Source organism: Equus caballus, chromosome 15 (genome assembly GCF_041296265.1).
Source record: "Equus caballus isolate H_3958 breed thoroughbred chromosome 15, TB-T2T, whole genome shotgun sequence".
Classification (NCBI taxonomy): Eukaryota; Metazoa; Chordata; class Mammalia; order Perissodactyla; family Equidae; genus Equus; species Equus caballus.
Window position 1 is genome coordinate 72,009,456 of NC_091698.1, and position 20,871 is coordinate 72,030,326.

At 45.6% G+C, this 20,871-nt stretch overlaps 1 long non-coding RNA gene across 1 annotated transcript; it reads right to left on the reverse strand.

Moving 5' to 3' along the window:
* Positions 1-17,003: 17,003 nt before the first annotated feature.
* Positions 17,004-19,671, reverse strand: LOC111768221 (uncharacterized). The gene is made up of 3 exons (XR_002800402.2): positions 19,230-19,671; positions 18,030-18,229; positions 17,004-17,330 (listed from the first exon to the last, which is right to left on the reverse strand). It is a non-coding gene; the product is annotated as an uncharacterized lncRNA (long non-coding RNA).
* Between the last annotated feature and the right edge of the window lie 1,200 nt (positions 19,672-20,871).

Consider the following 20,871-nt stretch of genomic DNA (forward strand, 5'->3'; position numbering starts at 1 on the left):
ACTGTCTCCAGAAGGGTCCATTCACTTTTCTCTCAAATCCCTTTAGGAGTCAAAATGGCTATATCAGTTTTACAAACCAATTTGCTCGCTGCAAAAAGGGCCTGTAATAGCCTCTCGTTGCCATGGTCGGAACATGACTGACTAAATTAATCCAAAAGTCTACTTTCAGTTTGAGCATCTTGGTGCCAACTCTTCCAGAACCAGAGTTTATAAAGGCACAAAGGGGATATAGCTTCATTGAAGAAATTCACAAGATCTTTCCCATTTGGTATCTTCTGGGTGAGTCAGGCAATCAGCATCTTGGATCATAGTGCTTAGTTTTGCCGTTTTTACCTTTAAGGCAAGCAAGAGAGCTGCCCAGTAGTGAAATATGGCTTTTAATTTACACAGATGTAAACGTATAGAACTTAACAATCATATTCACCCTGGACTTAAAAAATGAATAGAAGCCAGATAAATCTTGGCCATTAAGAAAAAAAAAAAAAGATCTGACGTACATGTTGAGTTATACCAGCCAACATGGGGACAGAGCCACATTCCAGATGTGCTATTTTCCTGCCCATTGACAGTTGTCCAACCCACCCCAGCAGTAAAAAAGTCCTGAAGTGGATTTCTAAATCTGGCTGAGACTCCCTCTTGCCCAAGAGGCCTGCTGGGTGGGTCCTCTGGGTTTCATTTCTTGCAGAACAAACCAGCGAGCTCTGTTTGTGGGAAATACATGGTAAATCCTGGCCTTTGCTTACGAAAACTTCCCTCTGGAGCATTTTTCACTTCTAAACAGGAGGTGAATAAAGTTGATAAGCAGTTGTATTTTTTTAAAAGTGATTTTACTTTTAGCTTGAAGAGGTTTAGCTCAAGATTTTTAGCTCTGTGAGGTCTTATCCTCTGCTCCCTGAATTTTGAGCCGGAGTAGGATGACAATGGTGAAGCACTTGCTTTTCCCCAGCCAGTCCAAATTGCAGGGGACACTGACATTTGCCTTTTGACTAGAAACCCACCCCCATCTCCCTGGCTTCATCTGAAGAAGGGACATTGACTGATTCGAGGGTTCTCTTTCTGCTCACGTGATCTCTTCTTCCTCCACTACCTCCGTTCCATTGCAACTGCCTAGAAGGAAGGGTGAATTTCAGGGACCTGGGGTGCAGAAGTGTATCCCCTGGAGGTCTCCAGCAGTGTGGGTATGGTAGGGAAGGCTAATCTCGATACATTTGAAAGCCTCCTCAAGGAACTGGGAGGTTGGAGGCACTCGAGAAATTATGTCCAATCAGACTGGAATAGAAGGGAAGCGCTGGCTGATTTGCTGGGAATCCCCTTGAGTCTGGGAAACAAATCCAGAAACTCCCAAGACCTGATTCAACTTCAGAAGTTGGAAGAGCTAGCGTCATCCCTCAGGGGGCTGAGGTGGACTGTCTGCTGTCTGAGGCTTCTAAGTGGCAAGGATCACCAACCCATGTGGAAAGCAAAGGATATGTCACACCAGCCTCTCCCTGGGGCACTTCCAAATCAACTTTGCTGTCCCTCTGCCTTCTCTGATTTTCAGATCCCAACCTGTTAAACCTGGAAAAGAGAGAGCAAGAGAGAAACTTCTCAACTCTTATTAGAATGTTTTGCTTTCTGAATGACAAGCCGCTTTGGAAGGAAAATTTTTATTTGGATTCCTTATACCTGTGCAATTGTACGTGGCAGCCTTGTTTTGGGGGGTGTAATTTCGGTGTTGATGGAGAAGAGGAACCCATACTTCTTCCCAGAAGGAATACAGTTGCTTAGAATATATTCATTTCATTCATTCATTGATCGGTATATTAGCTTACCCATTCATTCCATAAAAATTGCTGGATGCCTTCTATGAGTCTCTGCCAGGCGTTTGGTTCAGAGCGGTAGGCAGAACAGGACCCAATGCCTGAGTACAGTCCGCCAGAGCCCTCTGGGAAGAGGACAGTGACCCTTGACCCTATCTCCAGGGATTACTGAGTAGGACCCCCTCCTCCGTGGGTGTTCAAAAACAGGAGAGTCTTGTACTCATTAGAAGTGCAAGACTTTACACGTGGAAAGAAGACCAGTCTTTACACGTGGCTTTTGTTGTCTCCCGGAGCTCCTCGTGGTGCTAAGTCAGATCTCCCCACCGTCCACAAGCCCCAACTCCATGGTCTCCTCCACATTCACGTCCTGTTTCTAGGGAAGGCAGGCAATATTGACTATGCTTTCCAGCTAACTTCCTCCCCCTCTGCTCCTACCAGTGCCCTCCCACTCACTGTCCCAGCCTGGCTGTCAAAACCGATCCCTCCCTTTTCCCTCCTGATCCCTCTGCTCCCACCTTCTTCAGAACCCCCCTGAAGCATGAAATTCCTGTCTCTTGAACCTGTTCAGTCTCTTGTCCCTACTAGGACTTCCAAGGCTCATCCCTGTGCTGGGGGCCTTCCCCTCCCAGACTCTCCATAGGCTGCAACCTTGGACCTGAGGGAGGGGACAGACTCCATCTGCACAGGTGGGGACCATTCTCCTTCCTGCCAAGACATTGCCCCAAACACACTTCCTTTCTTCTTCTTTTTCTTTTTCCCTTCTGAAAATAGCCATTTAAAAAGGTTGAAATGGGCTTCATGAGGTTTAAGGGGTTTATTAGTTTTAAAAACCATGTTCTCTGCTTGGAGGGAGGGGAAGCAGCCGCCTTCTTTGCACATGACGTCAATCCACAGGCGTCTGTAATTTACATTTTTTTAACTCAAATGTTCAGAAATAATGGAAAGGCTGCTTGAAAAAAGCAGATGAAATAAAAAACTGAGGGAAATGTGTATTATACAAAAACCAGACCCATGAGCCTGAGGCGAGACACCCCGATGACCTGGGGAGCTGATTAATGAGGCAAACCAAAGCAGCCCAGGTGAGCGTAGCCGCCCTGATTTCTTCACAGTCACTGACGCCCATGTGCTGGCATTTCATTTCCCACGCACGACTTCACGGATGGTTTTCATTCGTAAATTTTAGAACCACTGATGTTTCTGCCCTAGGAGAAAAGAATCCTGAGCTGTGCAAATTGGCAGGTGGGGGAATGTGGAGGAAAGGAGTTGGGGGCATGGAGACGGGGACCCTCCTGGCTCCTAGCCTCTCTTTCTCTTACTCCATTCAGTCCCTTCTTTATTCCCTGTCCCCTCCTCATTCTCTGAGAAAAAGGAGAGGAAGATCAGATGGTGAGACCACAGTAAGATGGATTAACAGTTTTACTTTCTGATAATTTTCTAATATAATCATTTCATTAAAATGAAGGAACCCAATTCCCAGTTGCAAATCAAATACCTGTTTACAAAATAACTTATTCTATTTCTGCATATAGTTTTTTCTAGGTATTACGTCTCTGAACCCTATGTCGTTTAATATTCCTTTGATAAATATTTTAAGCACATACCATCTGCCAACGATGGTTTTAGGCTTTGGGGATCCAAGGAGACCAAAACAGACATGGTCTTTGCTGCCTGTGTTGGTGGGGGCAGCAGGTTGGACAAAGCCGTCAGTGTAGGGTGCTGAGGTCTCTGATAGCAGAAGTACCAGGGGTCACAGTAGCACCTGTGGGAGTGGAGGGTTAGGGATGGGGATCAGAAAGCTTCCGGGGGGGGGGGGGGAATTGACTTCAGGTGCCTGAGAGAAGGAGTAGGACTTAACCAGGTAAAGAGGCTCTGGAGAGGATTCCAGGTGGACAGGGGACTGTGTGCCTGGCCCAGAGGCAGAGGATCTTGAATGTAAGTTCTGTTGAGTGGTGGGACAGTGACTGGCAGGAGATGGACCCTGACGGGCACTCAGGGACTTGACCATGCAGCCTCTTTCCAAGTTGCTTAGACGTAATTCTATGGGCAATGAGAAGCCTTTGAAGGGTTTGAGCAGGAGAGTTTGCATCTCTCTGAATTACTTCCATACAGTGACGGAAGTGGCCTTAGGAATTGTTTAGTCCCACTCTCCTTTTTTAGATGATGAAGTTGACGCCCAGAGAGAGAAATACCACTACTTCTCTTACTACTGTTGTTACCAGTTGGTATTTATTGACAATAGCGCTGTGCTAAATGATTTACCTGCCTCTGATCCCTCATCCTCACAACAACCCTCTGGGGGAAGTATTAGTAATATCTCCATTTTACAGATAAGGAAACTGAGGCCCAGAAAGATGAAGTCTTCCTAAGGCTTGCCTAAGATCACTCAGCTAACAAGTGTTTGAAGCCAGTATTTGCACCATCTCTGTCTGACTTCACAATCTTAACTGTACACTCTACTTTCCCAAGGTTCCATAATTAATAGTGGGGCTGGAATTTAAACACAGACCTCCCAATGTCAGTCTGCGTAGTGTGCCAGCTGCTCATGGCATACACCAGGTCCACCTGCTTTCTTAAGAGGTGGGCAACAGACCTCGTGTCATCTTCTTGGCTTCTGTTGACCATGTCTCTGCTGACACTGTGTACTCCTTTGCCATAGTGACTCTGAATATGCCCATTTTATATCCTATTCTTCATATATCTCCTTGTATGTATTTCAAGAAGTTTATAACACTGATGCAGTCATTGTTGGTGTTTCAAGGAGGACAAGAGCTAAACTCCGAGAAAGTGGGGTGGGGAGGAGTTCTGAGCAGTGGGGTGGACTATCTGTGGGATTCCCAATCCATTGGCCTAAGGTGGCAGGGCTGCGGTGGCAGGGCTACCACCCTCCAGCTCCAGTTGGTGAGCTGGCCTGTCCTTCTTGAGGTCAGCAGTCCTCAGTCCAAGGACCTCCCAGGGCTGGCCACTGTAGGGCCAGCTGTCCCCTGGGACTGTCACCTTCAGATTCTATATAGGGTTCATGGCTGCCAGATCTGGTGAAGTCCCAGCCACTTGTCATTGCTTCCCATCTAATGACCTCCTGGCCTGGCCACATCTCAGCTAATTTCTGCAATTAGGGAAGCTTGTTTTCAGAGGCTGAAACAGGAACTTTTTCTGAATTAGCTTTTATGGTTCAGAGCCTTTAATTTGAGATTTAAAAAACATCATAGCTCACCCAAACCAAATAAACTGCAGCTAATGAAATTCGCAGAAGTTCTTGGAGAATGCTTCTCACTGGTGCTCCTGCGTGATTTATTGACAGCTGGTTGTAAAAACAATCTTATTAAAGGTCATAATGTTGGGTAAAAGAAAAAAAGCCCTTTAATTTATAGCATAATTAGGCTTCCTCCAATAGCTCCGCTGCCAGGGCTGTCACTTAGGGCTCCGAGGAAGCACTTGGTGTTTTTCATTATATCACAGCGAAGGAGATCCATGCTCCTAGAGGGCCCTCTGACTTTCTCTTTATGGCCCTTTTATTGCTGCTAAAATAGTCAAAACAGGGGGTTGATTAGAGCTGACTGATGCCTACTGATTATGGGAACACCTCTTGTCAGGGGAGGGAGAAAAGTGGGAGGAGGTTCAAGACTTCAGGACGTGCCTCCGACAGAAAGGGACAAGGAACGGCCTTGAAACATGCGCAGCAAGTGTGACCAGGCTTCTGGGCTCTTCCCCAGACACTTGTGGATTGAAGGCTGACCCCAGGCAGGCGGGGCTGGGGTGATAAAAGGCATGTGGAAGGTGCTAATGCCTCGAGGAAGAGGACAATCTCAGGACAGGATGTGTTTGGGAATAAGAACCTAAAAACGCTAATGGGTCCCTAGGTGGAGCGTAGTGAGGGAAGAGGCCCCAAATAGTAGAAGGTCTTGCCTGCGGAAGGAAAAGAGGAGACTCGGGGCTTGTGTACTATGGTGGGGGTGGGGGAGGCGGGCATGTCCTGTTCTCTCATTTCCATGAGCCCCTGGCATTGTACTCTGGAGCCAGCTCTCCAGGGCTGTGCTTGTGCAGTGGGGCACCTAGGAGTGGTTGGGGAGTCATGTGAAGCCAGCACAGCATCAAGGATGTGTGTTGATGGTTAAACCCGACCAGAGATGCCCTCACCCCCACCCCAATCATTTCTGCTTCCCCAAATCTGAGGTTCTTGTTCGGGGCAGGAACTGAGAGCTGCAGCTCTGACCAGAGGACACCGGGCCCCAGCCAGACCCCTCACCAGCCTTCTTTCCAGCTCCAAGCCCTGATCTCCCACTGTCAGGCTGAGGGAACCACGGGTCCTGGAGCTGCCTTAGCTCTGCGAGCTGTGCATGTGCAGAGGACGGACTGTCCTTCCACCAGTGTGTGGTGTGGCCCTTGTGAAGGGAAAGTGGTGTGAGGCTCTGCAGTTATGCTGGCATTCAGTCTGGGCCCTGGCTGTGGCCTGGAGCTGGCCTTGCACCAGAAAGGTTGGGTGACTATGTGGGGTTTTAGCAGCCTCAGGGATTCGTCTGCTTTTTCTGAGTCTGCTTTGCTGTCTGTTCTGCCACATGTTGGAGTGAGTGCTCCAGGGTTCATCCTAGGCTGCCTTGTCTCGTCTTGTCTCGTCTCCTCCCATCCCATCAAGTCTCGTCCCCTCAAGTCTCATCAAGTCTCATAAAATCTCTCTCTTCTCTTCTGAGTTTTATCAACCACTCAGGTTGATCCACCATCCTGCATGTGACTGGTGGGTACATCTCAGTCTCCTGCCATCTGCTCAACCTTTGCAAGGCTGAGGAATCCAATTTCTGTCTCCTTGAAGCTGAAGGTCAGGCCTAGGCCTGTGGCAATCTCACCAATGGTCGCATACTTTGGGGTCTCAGCCATTCTGCCACTCTCGTCCTCTCCTTTCTCTCCCCTCTCCTTCTTCTTCTTTTGGAATTAAGTATGCAAAAGGTTTATTAGGGAGTAATGTTGTGAGAGGAAAAGGGGAGACAGGGGGCAGGGGGAGCCTTGAGACCATGATGCAGAGCGGACGAAGTCTCTACTGCATCTTTTCACAAAGTCATAGGCTTTACGCACACACAGGGGCCTGGCAGGGAAGGCTCCCCCTGTGCTGTCTGCCTGTGCTCCCCCAGGAGGGGGCAGAGTCTAGAGCTGAGCTGGGAGAACCCTGCCATAGAAACTGGCATTTTCCTGAGGGGTTCCCTTAGATTTTTTTCAATTTTAGCTCCTGTCTGAGAGAGAGAGAGAGGTCTGGGAGAGGATGACTTGCTCCTTGGAACAAAGTCTTCAGTCATGTCATTCAAGGTTCATACAGTGAACATTATTGAGCACCTACCATGTGCCAGGCACTGTGCAAGAAGCTGAGCTTACAGAAATGCACTTAGGAAGTTCCCAGGCTGAGGCAGAGGCGGGAGAGAGAGAGAGAGAGAGAGAGAGAGACATTATAAAATCAATTACATAATATGTGGTAAATGCCACGGCTGACTTAACACCAGGGGTAGAGGAGTACAAAGGAAGGAGCAGGCAACTGCCCGGTGTGTGTGTTTCTCAGTGACTGTGTGTGTGAGTGTATGCGCTTGAGTGTGTAGTCTTTGGATGTGTAAGTATATGTTGGTGTGTTGTGAGCATATGAGTATGTGAGTGGGTACATCAGTGTGAGTGGTTGTAAGTGTGAGTGAATGTATTTGTGAGTGTGCAAGCATGCGTGAGATGCTGTGGTATGGGGGTCTGTGAGCGAGTGCACACACAGTGTGTCAGTGATATGTTGTGGGACTGGCCTGGGGGGCCACTGGCAGCCTTTGCAAAGGGTGGAAGTGATGGGATGGTGCCTGCTGTGCTGTGACAGTGCCGAGCACGTGCCGGCGCACAGACGATCCGCACACATTTTCTGAGTGGACGGCTGCCTCCCCTCCCAGTGCAGGAAATAGAATCTGGTCTGTCAGCATCACTTGTAGCCTTGGTTTCTTTTCAGGAGGGTTTATCCTTTTGGACAAAGAAGGGAAACAGGAGTTTTTTCTTCTATGTATTAGCAACTGAACCTAGAGGGTAAAAGGATAAATTCTTGAAATAATTAAGTGCTGGTAACATCCTGCCCCTTTAAATGACTGTAACTCAAGTTAAGGGGTTGTAGTTAATTTTAATTCTATGGACTTTTTATACTTTCTAAATATTCTTCAATTTTTTTGATTCAGAAAAAAAGGTTATTAAAAAAGAAATCTGGCTTTTTCATGCAAACTTGTGCTGTAAGGGTGTAAAAGCTACTTGGGGTTCTGGTGTCTAGACCCGGGGATTACTTCAGACCGCTCCCCTCTGCCCCCACGCCCCGCGTGCCTGTCCCGACCTGCAGTTTCTCCGTCTGGCCTTCACTGCTCCAGCCATCCCGCCTTTGGGCTTTGTGTCTCAGCCTCGGTTATTTGTCTTGTTTCCCTTTGATTGACAGCCTGCTTTGGAGTCACATTTCCAGACTGACCCCTGCCTTTTCCAACAGAGCATAACTCTGGGACTTACCTCGGGCCTCATGCACCGAAGCTCCACTTTCCTTGCCTCACATTCAGCCCTGTGCCCTCTGGGCCACAGGTGGGGCACCTCTACCCAGCCTTCCAGGGTTGGGAGGAGGCTGGACATAAATCAGAATGAAACATGCTGGTATCTTTTTAAAAATATAGCTTCTCTTTTTGGATTCTTCCATCTTCTCTTAGAAGCTGGCAATTATTCATCATTTATAAATTGAAGATAATCCCATTTCCTGATGACTCCTGGCAGATCAGGGGTTGGGGTACAAGAGTTTCTTATGAACTTTCATCCCAGTCTGCTGTTTGTAGAGGAAATAACTAAAATGCCTCTATTTCTCAGCTATGGACTTCCAAGGTCTGGTTCTTTCCAAATAGATTTCTGTGTATCAAATCCTTTAATAATGGCAATAGACTCCTATCAGATTTTAAACCCAAAAGACAATTGTTCAAAGCATGTTTCAAGCTACAAATTGCAGACAGCTGTTGGTCAAGGCCACCAGATTGTGGGGCAACGGTGATTGTCTCCCCAAGGCCATTCCTTTCCGTCTTTCCTTTGACCTAGGGTGAGGTTGGAAGTGGAGTTGAAGTTAGGGCTGAGGGCGGCATAGGATTGATTGGAGTTGAAGTTGGTGTTTGAGTCACCTTAGTTATTTTATTTGGTGTTAGCGTTGGGTTAGATGAGGCCTGGGCTGGGATTCAGCTGCTGGTGGTGTTAGAAAGGAGGGTGAAGGACAGCGGGGATTTGGGTCAGCGTGTGCTTTACTGTTGGTGTTGGGATTAGAGCTGGGTCAGGTGCTTTGCTGAATTCTTGGAAGCTCATGGGTGGGGACTTTGTATCTGAGGGTTGCACCACAGATGAACTTTCAAGCTAGTTGGGACCAAACTTTGGTCCCACCATGGAATTTTTTTTTTTTTTTTTTTTTTTTTTTTTGAGGAAGATTAGCCCTGAGCTGACATCTGCCATTGACATCACTCTTCTGCCCCAAGTATATCCTCAAGGACAGGTCCACACCTTCCTTCTTCATGTGATTAAAGGGCACTTTTGTGCCCTCTTAGGAGGTTTTGTTTTTGTTTTTGCTGTGTTTTTTTTTGCTTGTCTCAACCCTTTATGTGCTCTTATCTTCCTGGAACTATTCATACACATCAATGTCACTTTCCTTCTAGAAACTGAGTCTGCTGGAAAGAGTTCTGGTCGGTTGTGCATTTTTAGATCTCAGGGAAGGACGTGGTCCTTCTTGCTGGAAGGCAAACCAGGGGTGATTACCAGGAAGCTAAGGAAGTATAAGCTCGCAGTCCCCACTTGTATGACTCCTTCCAAGGACCTGGGGGTGGGAACTCTAGTAGTGCATCCACGGGGTGATATGTTTTGGTAAAATACAAAAGTCGGATATTTTAATCATGATTGCTAAGATGTCTATCTCTTTCCACTCTGATTTTCTTGCCTTCACATTTTTGCTTTGGAAGAGGTGAGAGGATTTGTTGGACCCATGTAGAGGGATGCTGAGTTGGTGATGTGTTTAGTCTGGGTTTAGTGAGATGGATTTATGCAGCTTCCAGTCACTTTTGTGTGTAGTTAAATTGTTGCCAGCCTTCCGCGGTGGGAAGGGCTTCCTGGGACTTCCCAGCAGTTCACTGTGTGGAACTACCCGGCACCTTGAAGTGTGTGGCTGGAGGGCATTTCAAATTGTGAATGTGTCTTATTGCAACCCCACAAGAAATGCTTGGGTAGAGGAGGAGAAACACAGTTTGGAATGTGTGGAACCTGTGTGAGTTTCCTTGAGCTGCTGTAACAAATTACCACAAACTGGTGGTTTAAAACAACAGAAATGAATTCTCTCACGGTTCTGGAGGCCAGAAGTCTGAAATCAAGGTGTTGACAGGATGGCACTCCCTCCAAAGTTTCTAGGGAAGAGTCTTTCTTTGCCTTTTTCAGCCCCTAGCATTCCTTGGCTTGTGGCAGCATCACTCCAGCCTCTGCCTCTATCTTCACATGGCCTTCTCCTCTGTGTCCATGTCTTCTCCTTGTCTGTTTCGTATAAGGACACTTGTCATTGGATTTAGGGCTCACCTGGATAATCCAGGATGACCTAAAGATCCTTGATTTAATCATATCTGCAAAGACTCTTTTTTCCAAATAAGATGAAATTCATGGGTTCAGGAGGTTAGGACATGGATGTATCTTTTCGGGGGCCACTAGGCACTTGCTACTGAACCATAAGCTAGTTTAGGAAAATTTTTTTCATTCATCAGAAATGTAAAACCATAAGCGAGAATTTGGTTCTCATCAATGCCAAGTCAAGACGGAAATTCTATCCTGCCAGAAATATACTCAAGTGTAGATGCACACCATGTATTTTTCCTTTTTTGATGTGAAATATGATTTAATCAGAATTCCTGTGTTGGTAGAGCATAAATTTGCAGCAATGCTACAAATAGCTAGGATGCTTATCTGTAAATTTGTGTGTTTATGATAGTTGACTCGTTACTGAATCATATAAACAATATTTAAATTTCTTGGTCATTTGATGTGAAGTACTGACATCAATGAGTTAATACAAATTCATAATAAACTTCTTCAATGAGAACATCAACAAACTGGTTAATGAATATTGTCAAGTCAAAGAAAATTTAGGATGAGTCACTGTGCAAGAAAACTTGACACACCCTGAAACACTACGGCTCTTATTTGAAAGGACTTTGATAGCGGTTTTCCCAAATACGACAACAATCCTAAAAATGTATATGACATTACCAATATCAAGTTGTGAAGCTGAAAAAATTTTCTAAACCATCAATAATAGAAACCAAATTTTGATCAACCATGCTAGAGGAAAGACTGAGTTATTTTTCTATACTTTCTATAGAAAATAATACCACAAAACCTTTGACATAAGAGGAATAAATAAAAAAGTACACAACAAAAGAAATTTTTTTTCCTAAAAGTATTACAGAGGTGTGCCAGGCAGTTAATAAATATGTTATTTTTTCTGGGTTTTGTGATTGTGGAATTTATCAGGATAACATTTTTAAAAATTTTCTTGTGAATGATTTTCTTATTCTAAATAAACATACATTTTTATACCTAATTTTGCATTCATACATTGGCCGTCTTTTTCTTAAAGAGTGCCTCCATCCTCAAGTTATACCAATCTTAGGCCCATGTCTCCATTACCTCTGGGTTTGAGCTCTTCACTTTGAGTGTCTTGCTCCATCAATCAGCCTTTTTCTTTCTCATATCCTCCATCTTGCCTTCTCCCCTGGCCCACATACGTGTTCAGTTTGCTCCCAACCCGAGGACATTTCTATCTTTGCGGGTACTCTTTCAGTGGCAGTTGTCGCTCTCCTCTTGCTGCCAAAGAAAGAAAGTTGATGCCTTTGCTTTTGCTCCCTACCCTGCCATCATCCTATTAAAGCAGCTGTTTGCGGTGTCACCATCTCCTTACTAATTGCACCATTCTGAAACAGCTTTATCAGATTCAGTGGCTTGACCAGTGTGCAACAGCTCCCTCCAGTCCTCACGAGTGGTCCTGGAGCACTCTTAGATCTTTTACATTCCATTACATCGTAGATAGTCTACGTTCGGTATCATCTTCCCCAAACATCAGATCCTAGCACAGGGCCTGGCACACAGGAGGCGAGGGAAGGAGAGTGAATAAGAATCGAGTGCCAACTATGTTCCAGTCCCTGTGCTGGGCATTTTCATGTATTTCCTTTATTTTCATATACCTTTACCTAATCTTTACAGCAACCTGGGACATAGATTATACTAATGTCCCTTTTATAACCAATTGGAAAACAGAAGAACCATCTGGTTGGGAGATAGAAGTTTAAGTAACTTGCTGAAAACTTCACTATTAATTGGTAATAGAGCTGCTCTTAGACCCAAGGCTTGTCATTTCTCTTTCAAGTCCGTATTGTCTACTAAGCTTTTCTGTCTCTGGATTACTTTGGGAGCAGGGACACAATTTTTCCTCAAGTAGAATTGAACAGAGAACACCTTCCTCTTGAAGCTCTGTCTTCCATTAACTTTACTGATGCTCCACTCTCCCGATTCTTCTCTCTCTTGTTTCCTGCTGCCTTCCCTAGCTTATCCTCAAATTCTGTCCTCACCTCTCTTCTCTCCATTCTCTCTCTTGCCTATGGCATCTGGTCACGTAGCTTCAGCAGTCACTTCTGGGAGGATGACTTTGCATGTAAAATTGCTCATTGGGCTATCTGGTCTAAGGCCCAGTCTTGTTTCTACAACTGTCTACTTGATCGCTCCAGCTGGGTGTTCTGCTAGGCTTCCAGTCTCAGTGTAACCCATCATCTCCTTCTCCTCTCCAAACCATTTTTTGAATTCTCATTTTCTTTAGTCACTCATATTTTAACGTGGGGGAGGGGTGCCACCTTTGTCTTTTTACTGCTCCTTTTAGTTCATCCAAAAAACATTATTGTGTATTCGCTATGCACCCAGCACCATCCTAGGCACTGGAAATTCACTTGTGAACAAGACAGACAGAGTCCCAATCTTCAGGGAGCATATATTCTGGTCCTAGTTTGTTGATATCATTGGGTATACCCAACAGAATGCCATTTTCCACTTGCAGAGCTGTCTGTTCTGTCTGTTGGTATCTCTTTTTTTTGAGCACTTACTGCATTATGCCTTATCATGTAGGATTATGTCTTCCACCAGAAGGCAGCCTCCTTGAGGGTAGGGGTTACACTTTGCTCATTTCTAATTTTCTGTCTACCTAGCATAGTGCCTTGCCTAGAGCAGGTGCTAAATAAATGTTTGTTGAGTTAAATGTGTTTTCCGTAGGTCTCCCTTTCTTTCCATTGTTCAGTCCTTGCCTCTATACTTTGCTTCCTTCTTCTCGGTTTTGCCCTGGTGTCACTCTGTCTGTTTCTTCTCAGATTCACAGAAGGCTACCTCTAAGAGAACTTTTAGATTCCAAGTCCAATGCTTTCTATACTAGACTGATCATCAGAAATATCTGGTAGTTAAAAAAAACTATTTTTATTTAGGAAATTATATTGGGGTACATCACATAAGCAGTAAAGGTTATAAGAAAAGGATATAAGTCTTAAGTGTATGGCTGGATGGATGGACTTTTATACCCTTGTGACTACCATCCTTGTCAAAATATAGAACATTTCCCGTATGCAGAATGCTCCCTCATGCCTGTATCAAGTCAATATCAACCTCCCTAAAGATCATTGCTATTCTGATTTATCTCACAATAAATTGTTTTTGCCTGTTCTAAAAGTTCATATATATATAGCCTTTTGGGGCTGGCTCCTTTCAGCATTTTGTCTGTGAGATTCATCCATGCTGCTGTGCGTATCTGTAGTTTGTACTTTTTCATTGTTTATGGTATTCCATGGTATAAATCTAGCACTGTGTATTTATCCATTCTATTTTTGGTTGGCATTTGACTATTACAAATAAAACTGCAAGCTGGACACCCAGGAGAACGGAAACAATGGTGAGTTCCACTCCGAGTCTGAAGGCCTGAGAATCAGGAGAGCTCATGGTGTAGCTTCCAGTCTGAATGCTGCAGGCTCAAGACCCAGAGAGAGCTGATGTTTCAGTTCGAGTCCAAAGGCACAAAAGAACTGATGCCCCAGTTCAAAGCAGTCAGGAAGAGGTGTTCCCTCTCACTCAGCCTTTTTGTTCTATTCAGGTCTGCGATGAGGCCCACCCACATTAGGGAGAGCAACCTGCTTTACTCACTCTACTGATGCAAATGTTAATCTTATCCAGAAACACCCTCATAGACCCATCCAGAATAACATTTGACCAAATGTCTGGGCACCCCATGGACTAGTCAAGGTGACACCTAAAATTAGCCATGCCATATGCACTCCTTTCTGTGGGGTACGCATTTTTGTGGAGTGTACATGGTCATGGGATCAGCATACATTTAGCTTTAGTAGACACTACCAGTTTTCCAATGTGATTGTACCGATTTACACTCCCACTAGCAATGTGTTAGAGTTCTACTTGCTCTACATTCTCACACGTGGTGTAAGCAGTCTTTTTCATTTTACCCTTCATGGTGGGTGTATAGTGGTCTCAGTGATGTGCTGGAGCCAACCTGTGTGGCTTGTGGGAATCAATTGTAAACATCTCCTCCTAATTCTGCAATCCTTGATGTCACATTGATTGCTAGAAATCAGCCATGGGGGGAGTATTACAGCAAAGAAATGCTTTTATTCCTGGAAAGTTGGTTGTTAAATATTTACCAGTGTACTATGGTAGTGGTAGTAATTGACCTTTCCCTGATGGGTTATGAGTAAACATCTTTTCATATGTGTATTGGTCATTCATTTATCTTCATTTGTGAAGTGTCTGTTTGTGTCTCTTTTTTTGCCTAAAAAAATTAGGTAGTTGATTTTTTCTTTTTCTTTTTGATTTGTAGGAGTTCTTTATATATTCTGGTCTGTGTTCTTTGTAGAATATATATATTGCAAATATCTTCTCTTAGTCTATTGCTTGACTTTTCATTCTCTTTTTTTTAATGCTTTTTCTCCCCAAATGCCCCCAGTACATAGTTGTATATTTTAGTTGTGGATCCTTCTAGTTGTGGCATGTGGGACGCCGCCTCAGTGTGGCCTGATGAGTGGTGCCATGTCTGCGCCCAGGATCCGAACCAGTGAAACCCCAGGCTGCCGAAGCAGAGTGCGGGAACTCAACCACTCGACCACAGGGCCGGCCCCTCATTCTCTTTTAATAAACAGACATTTATAGTTTTAATTGAAGTGCAACATATCAGTCTTTTCTTTCATGGATAGGGTTTTTTATATGCTCTTTAAGAAATCTTTATCTACCCTAATCACTTGAATATTAAAAAATACTAATTTGGAGGTTTACTGAATCAGATTTTTGAGTGTGGCATTCAGGAATCTGTATATTTTAAAGCCCCTAGAAGTGCAGATAGCTTTTAAATGCATTAAATGTTTCTCAGCCTTATTTTTAATGAGTGAAATGCAAGTTACAACCACAATGAAATGTTACTTTTCTCATCTATCAAATGAATGTGGGTCAAAAGTTGTATAACATATGGTGTTGGCGTAAGATGTGAGGCGCTCTCATACATTGCTGGTGACTGTGTAAATAAAGACAACTCTGTAAAGAGCAATTTAGCGATATCCATGGAAACAAAAATACATGCACTTGCCCTTTGATCTGCCTGGCGGTTCTACTTCTAGGAATATACCCTATTGGTGCTCAGAAATGTGCACAAAGAAGTATGTTACAGGAATATTTACTGCAACGTTATCTGTAATAGGAAAGGATGGAAAATTACCTAAATATCTGTCAATAGACATACAATGGAATATTAAGAAGTCAGTAGAATGGAGACAGTTCTGTATGTACAAATATGTAGTGACTTACAAGTTACGTGGTTAAGTGTAAAAAGGACATCATAGAACAATGTGTTTAATTTCTTGCCAAATGTGTAAAAATGGGTAGTTTATTTTCATGCATATATATATATATATATATATATTTCTGTCTATGTGTGTGTGTATCTATACCTCATGCTGGTGAATTCAAATATACTTATTGAAGGAAAAAAGAAATTCAGCTACAATGGCAGACACTGGGGGTGTTGAGTCCTCTATATAGCTTTTCTGTACTGTTGACTTTTATGTACCGTGGGCATTTGTTGCCTTTCTTTTTTCAGAGCTCCCCAGCTGATTTGGATGGTCATCATATATCTCACGTGAGGAGACCGAGCCTGGAGAGTTTGGGCCCAAGCAGGGATTGCTCAGGACTCCTTCCCGAGAGTCTGTCAACACCCTTCTTCTCCTTCTTCCCATCCTGGCTTGGCCTCTGGCTCTCAGAACCACTTTGTCCTGCACAGTTTTTGCCTTCTGTTGGGGACGTCAAGCTATGAGCCAGACATTCCTCTGAGGGTCTCGGTGGGTGGGAGAAGCAGCCCCATGTGCTGGCCACCAGCCCCTCCTGCCCTCTCTGAGGGTGATCTATGGCTTGTCAGAGGTGTGGGTTCTCGCCATTTGCTGAATAGAAAGCTTCTTTGTTCTTGGGAGTGAAAATAACCCTAAGATAAATGTGGGGGCTGGAAGAGCTCAGGGAATGTTGGGCTCTAGCTGCCTGGAGGCTCCTCCCTGAAGCAGAGGGTCTAAGGTTGGGAGAGACAGGAGCAGGTAGATCATGGTCATGAGTCCTCTGGGGACTGTGAGCTGTGGCCCTTGGAGGGTGGCCATGGGCTCTTCTCAAATGCAACCCAGCTACCAACACCTGCCTGAAACTTACTTCCCTGGTCAGTAACCTTCCGTCAACCCATGGAAATTTCCTATCCTTCGTCACTTATTGGTTAAACAGGACCAACCTCTCCATAACTTCCTCTACTTCCTGTCACCTGGAGGCTGCCCTCTGCTCCCCTAAAAAAAACTCCCTTTTATCTTCTCTCTACTATTTGTCTTCCCATCCCCTTGCCTTCCTACTTGCCCCACGGAGCCTGCATTTAGTTTTTCTGGCTCTTGTGGAGAAAGGACAGGACCCACCTCTGCACCTGGCTGCTGCAAACCCCATAAAGTTCAGGGTATGACTCTTCCATGGACCGTAACCCCTCCCTTCCCTAATCCGGCCCAGGCAGGCCTGAGTTGGAGGACGCTGGAGCTGGCAGAAGAGGAGAATGGGGAGGGGGATTGTTGTTTTGGGATGTTAGTAATCTCAAAATAAAGTCACAGACAAGGTTTCAAGCTCTTTATTTTTCACTTTCATTCCTAAAGTTCTGGAGAAAGTATCCATTTTTAATCCAGGAACTCTGGGAGGTGGCTTAAGACCTTCCGAGGACCCCTCAGGTACAGAAACCCATGAGGGACAAGGATAAGAAGAGCATCAGAGCCTCCAGGAAAGTCAGGCGCTGTGGTCCCCTGATGCAAATCCTGGTTCTGGCTCGGAGAAGAGGAACTTGGGGGCTCAGAAGTCAGAGCCACAGAAAAGGATTTTAGAGAAATCCTCACGGGCCCTGGCCCAGCTCCTCCCTCTTGATGAGCACGTTTGTCTGCGTGAGGCCTGGTGGGAAGGGGTGGCAGGAGGTCGCAAGGAGAGAGAGGGGAAAATGGAGGGAGCCATAAGACACCATCTGTCCAACCCTCCTATTTTCTGCGTGAGAAAATAGAGGTACAGAGAAGCCCAGGACCATGTCTCCAAAATGAGGTCGGAGCAGCCCCTCTCCTGGCACTGTGCTTCTGTTTGTTCTTGCTGGCACCTTCCTGGGGCCTAATGGAGTGGGAGGTTTGAGGAACAGGCTTGGGGACTGCTTGGACCTACAGTACAAGTCATGCAAGGTGACAAGAGGTGCCCTCCCAGCTCCCCTCTGCCCTCCTCGCAGTGGGGATGGCGCCTCAGCTCTAGGGCTTTCCCAGTGTCCCACAGAGACTCCTGTACCACTGACTCCTAAAGACAGACAGTGGCTACTAGGTTTAAGATTAAGAGCATCCTCTGCCCACAACCCCCCACCCCAACACTAGATCAGCTTTGTCTCTCTTTGGCTCTCCTAGTCTGGACGGATGAGGTTCAGGATGAATCGTGGTTTTGGGTTTGTGTAAAAGAATGGAAGACAAAAAGGGATAGGAATGGCAATGACCACATATTGAATCCTAAGTGCCAGACCTTGAACCTGTGCCATCTTACTTCAGGCTCACAATAGCTCTTTAGAGTAGATATGATCGCTCTCATTTCATTGAGTCTTCATGAGGTTCCGTGACTTACCCAAGGTCGCCCAGCTGTGTAGCGGTGGACGGGAGGCTGTGATTCCAGCTGTGTCTGGCTGTGGGCATATGACGTGTTGCTGTCATAACCAGGCTGCCCTCATGTGTGCTGGATGCTGCCTGGCTCAGTGCACGAAGTGTGGGATGTCAATGCGAGCTTCAGGCCTGAGATAACCTCTGGGCAGGGTGTGGGGAGAGCACCTGTGGATGGAGGCTTCACAATCAATCAGAGCATTCCTGGAGGCACCAGCCAAATTCCCCAGAGACTCTTGAGGGTTGGCCTACCCCAGTGCTGACCTCTGCAGCCTCATCCCACCTGATCCTGACCCCTGGCAGGGATTGCTCAGGGTTCCTTGTGGATTCTTGATGTCTCTGGTTCTAGGCTGGTGAAGGGCTGACATTGTGCTCAGAGGCTCAATAATCTGTGAAGGTATCAGTGCATTCCCACCTCTTCCCCTGGCTTCAACCAGCACTCAACAGAATGAGTTGTAATCACATCCGTGTCATTTGCTCATACCGGGCAGAGGCATAAGGGTCGGCTGGGAGCTTCAAGTTAAACTTTTCTAGACTAATAAACTTCCTCCCATTATAACTCAACTTTCCTTGCCTTCCCCTGCCAGCCCCCCAGGCCTACACCCCCCCAGTCCCCTGCCAGCTTTCCTTTCTCTTTCACTGAGGCTGACATCACACTCACATTTTCCAAAAATTCCCCAAATTACCCACAGTCTTTTTAACTCCTGTTGTCGTCTGGAATTACACATCCTAGACGCTGCCCCTGTCATTCCCTCCCACCCTCAGCCCTGAACATCAGGACTCCCAGCTCTGGATCCTGGCTGGCAGTGAAGCAGCAAGAAGGCTCTGACCCACTTAGGAGCTCTTCCTTCACCAGGTCCAGCGGGAAAGGGACTGCTGGAAGGAAGTTCGCCTGTGGCTCCGTGTGCGTGTGTGCCTGTGTGCATGTGTGCCTGTGTGTGTGTGTGTGCGTGTGTGTGTGTGTGTGTGTGTGAAGGGGCAGGCTGGCTCTGAAAGCCTTGTTCTGTGGGGAGGGGTTGGGCCTTTCTGAAGCCCCAGTAGATGGGTCTGGAAGGCACATTGTTCAGTAGAAAAAGCCCAGAGTTTGGACTCAGAAAACCTGGTTCCAAGTTCTGGTTCTGCCCTGGATGGGTGCTGTGCTCTTGCACAGGTCACGTAGCCTGCTCACCTCAATGTTCTCTTCTGTAAATTGGGGCTCTGTATATTTTCCAAAAAAGGCCACAGCAGTATTTCCAGTGCCACATGCTCTTCCAGAACATTACAACTTTCCATTACAAGGCGGAGTCTACGTCCCCTCCAATTGAACTTGGGCAGGTCCCTGTGGCTGCTTCAACAAATAGAATATGTCACAGATGACGCAGTGTAACTTCCTGGGCTAGGTCATAAAAGGCATCTGGCTTCTGCTGGTTGGTTCTCAATCTCTCTCTCTCTTTCTCATGTTGGAACTCAGCCACAGTGCTGTGAGGAAGCCTAGGCCACATGGAGAGGGCATGTGCAGGTTCTGATCGAGAGTGCCACCTGAGGTCTCAGTCAAAAGCTAGCATCAATGGCCAGACGTGAGAGTGAGAGCCTTCAGATATTCTGACCCATAGTCTTCCGGCTGCCCTAGTGATGACGAACGGGGCAGAGAGGAAGGGCTTCCCCACGGAGCCTGCCCAAATGGCAGATTTGTGACCCAAGAAATGTTGTTGTTTTAAGTCACTAAGTTTTGGGGTGGTTTGTTACATAGCACTAGATATCTGCAACAAGATCATAAGAGCAATACTTGGCTTACAAAAGTTGTGAGGCTTAAATGAAGAGATCCATGTGGCAGTGCCTTATGGAGCCCTATAAAAGTATAACACATTGTCATCATCATTGCTGTCACAGCACTTCAATGTGTGTGTACATGACATCAACATATGTATCTATAAGGTGGCAAGAGCTGGGTTAGATGCTTTCCATATATTACTTCATTTAATCCTTATAGTGTTTCCATGCACATAACCTCCTTCCCTCTCTAATCCAGGTCGGGCAGGATTGAATTGGTTGCTGTAAGGATTAAATTAGGTTGGTATTATTATTTTCATCAATTTGCAAATGGGAAACAGAGACGCCACTAGTTTAAATTTCAGTGGAACTGGAATTTGAATCCAAGTCTGGCTTACTGCCAAGTTTTTACTCCTCTTTCTCTAGGAGCTAGACCTGGGCGTCACCTAAAGAAAATGGTGACACTAGGATATCTCAGCAGATCCTAACCTGGGAAAATCCTTCTGCTTGCTTTATCTAATTTTGTTTTCATTTCAACAGCATGTATTGAGCACCTATAATGAGACAGTGTGTTAGGTAGGCCCTGGACGCACAAGACATGGCCCCTTCTTTGAGGAGCTCATAGTGTCTGGGGGCAAATACATACTTCCTGGTTATGTAGGCTTGGGCAAGCTACTCACCATCTCTAAGCCTCAGTTTTGTCATCTGTGAAGTGGGGATAATTATAGAACGCATCTCATAGGATCATTGTGAGAATTATATGATATATAATTCTACTTAAAAGCATTATGTATATAGAAAGTGCTCAATAAATTTTAGTTTTTATAAGTATAGAAATAGAGGTTTACAATATAATGAGATATATGCCAAAATAGAGGGGGACATAAAGGGTTAGGGACGGGGAGAGGAGAAGGTAAGTAGTTCATCCCGGGGTGGGTGGGAGATGGTACAGAGAGGAGGTGACTTATGTCCTGGGATTGCAAAGGCCAGTAGAAGCAGCAGATGGTCTGTGGAAGGACAATGTTTAGTGTGTCCGGGAAAGAGAGCAGCCCCAGATGGCT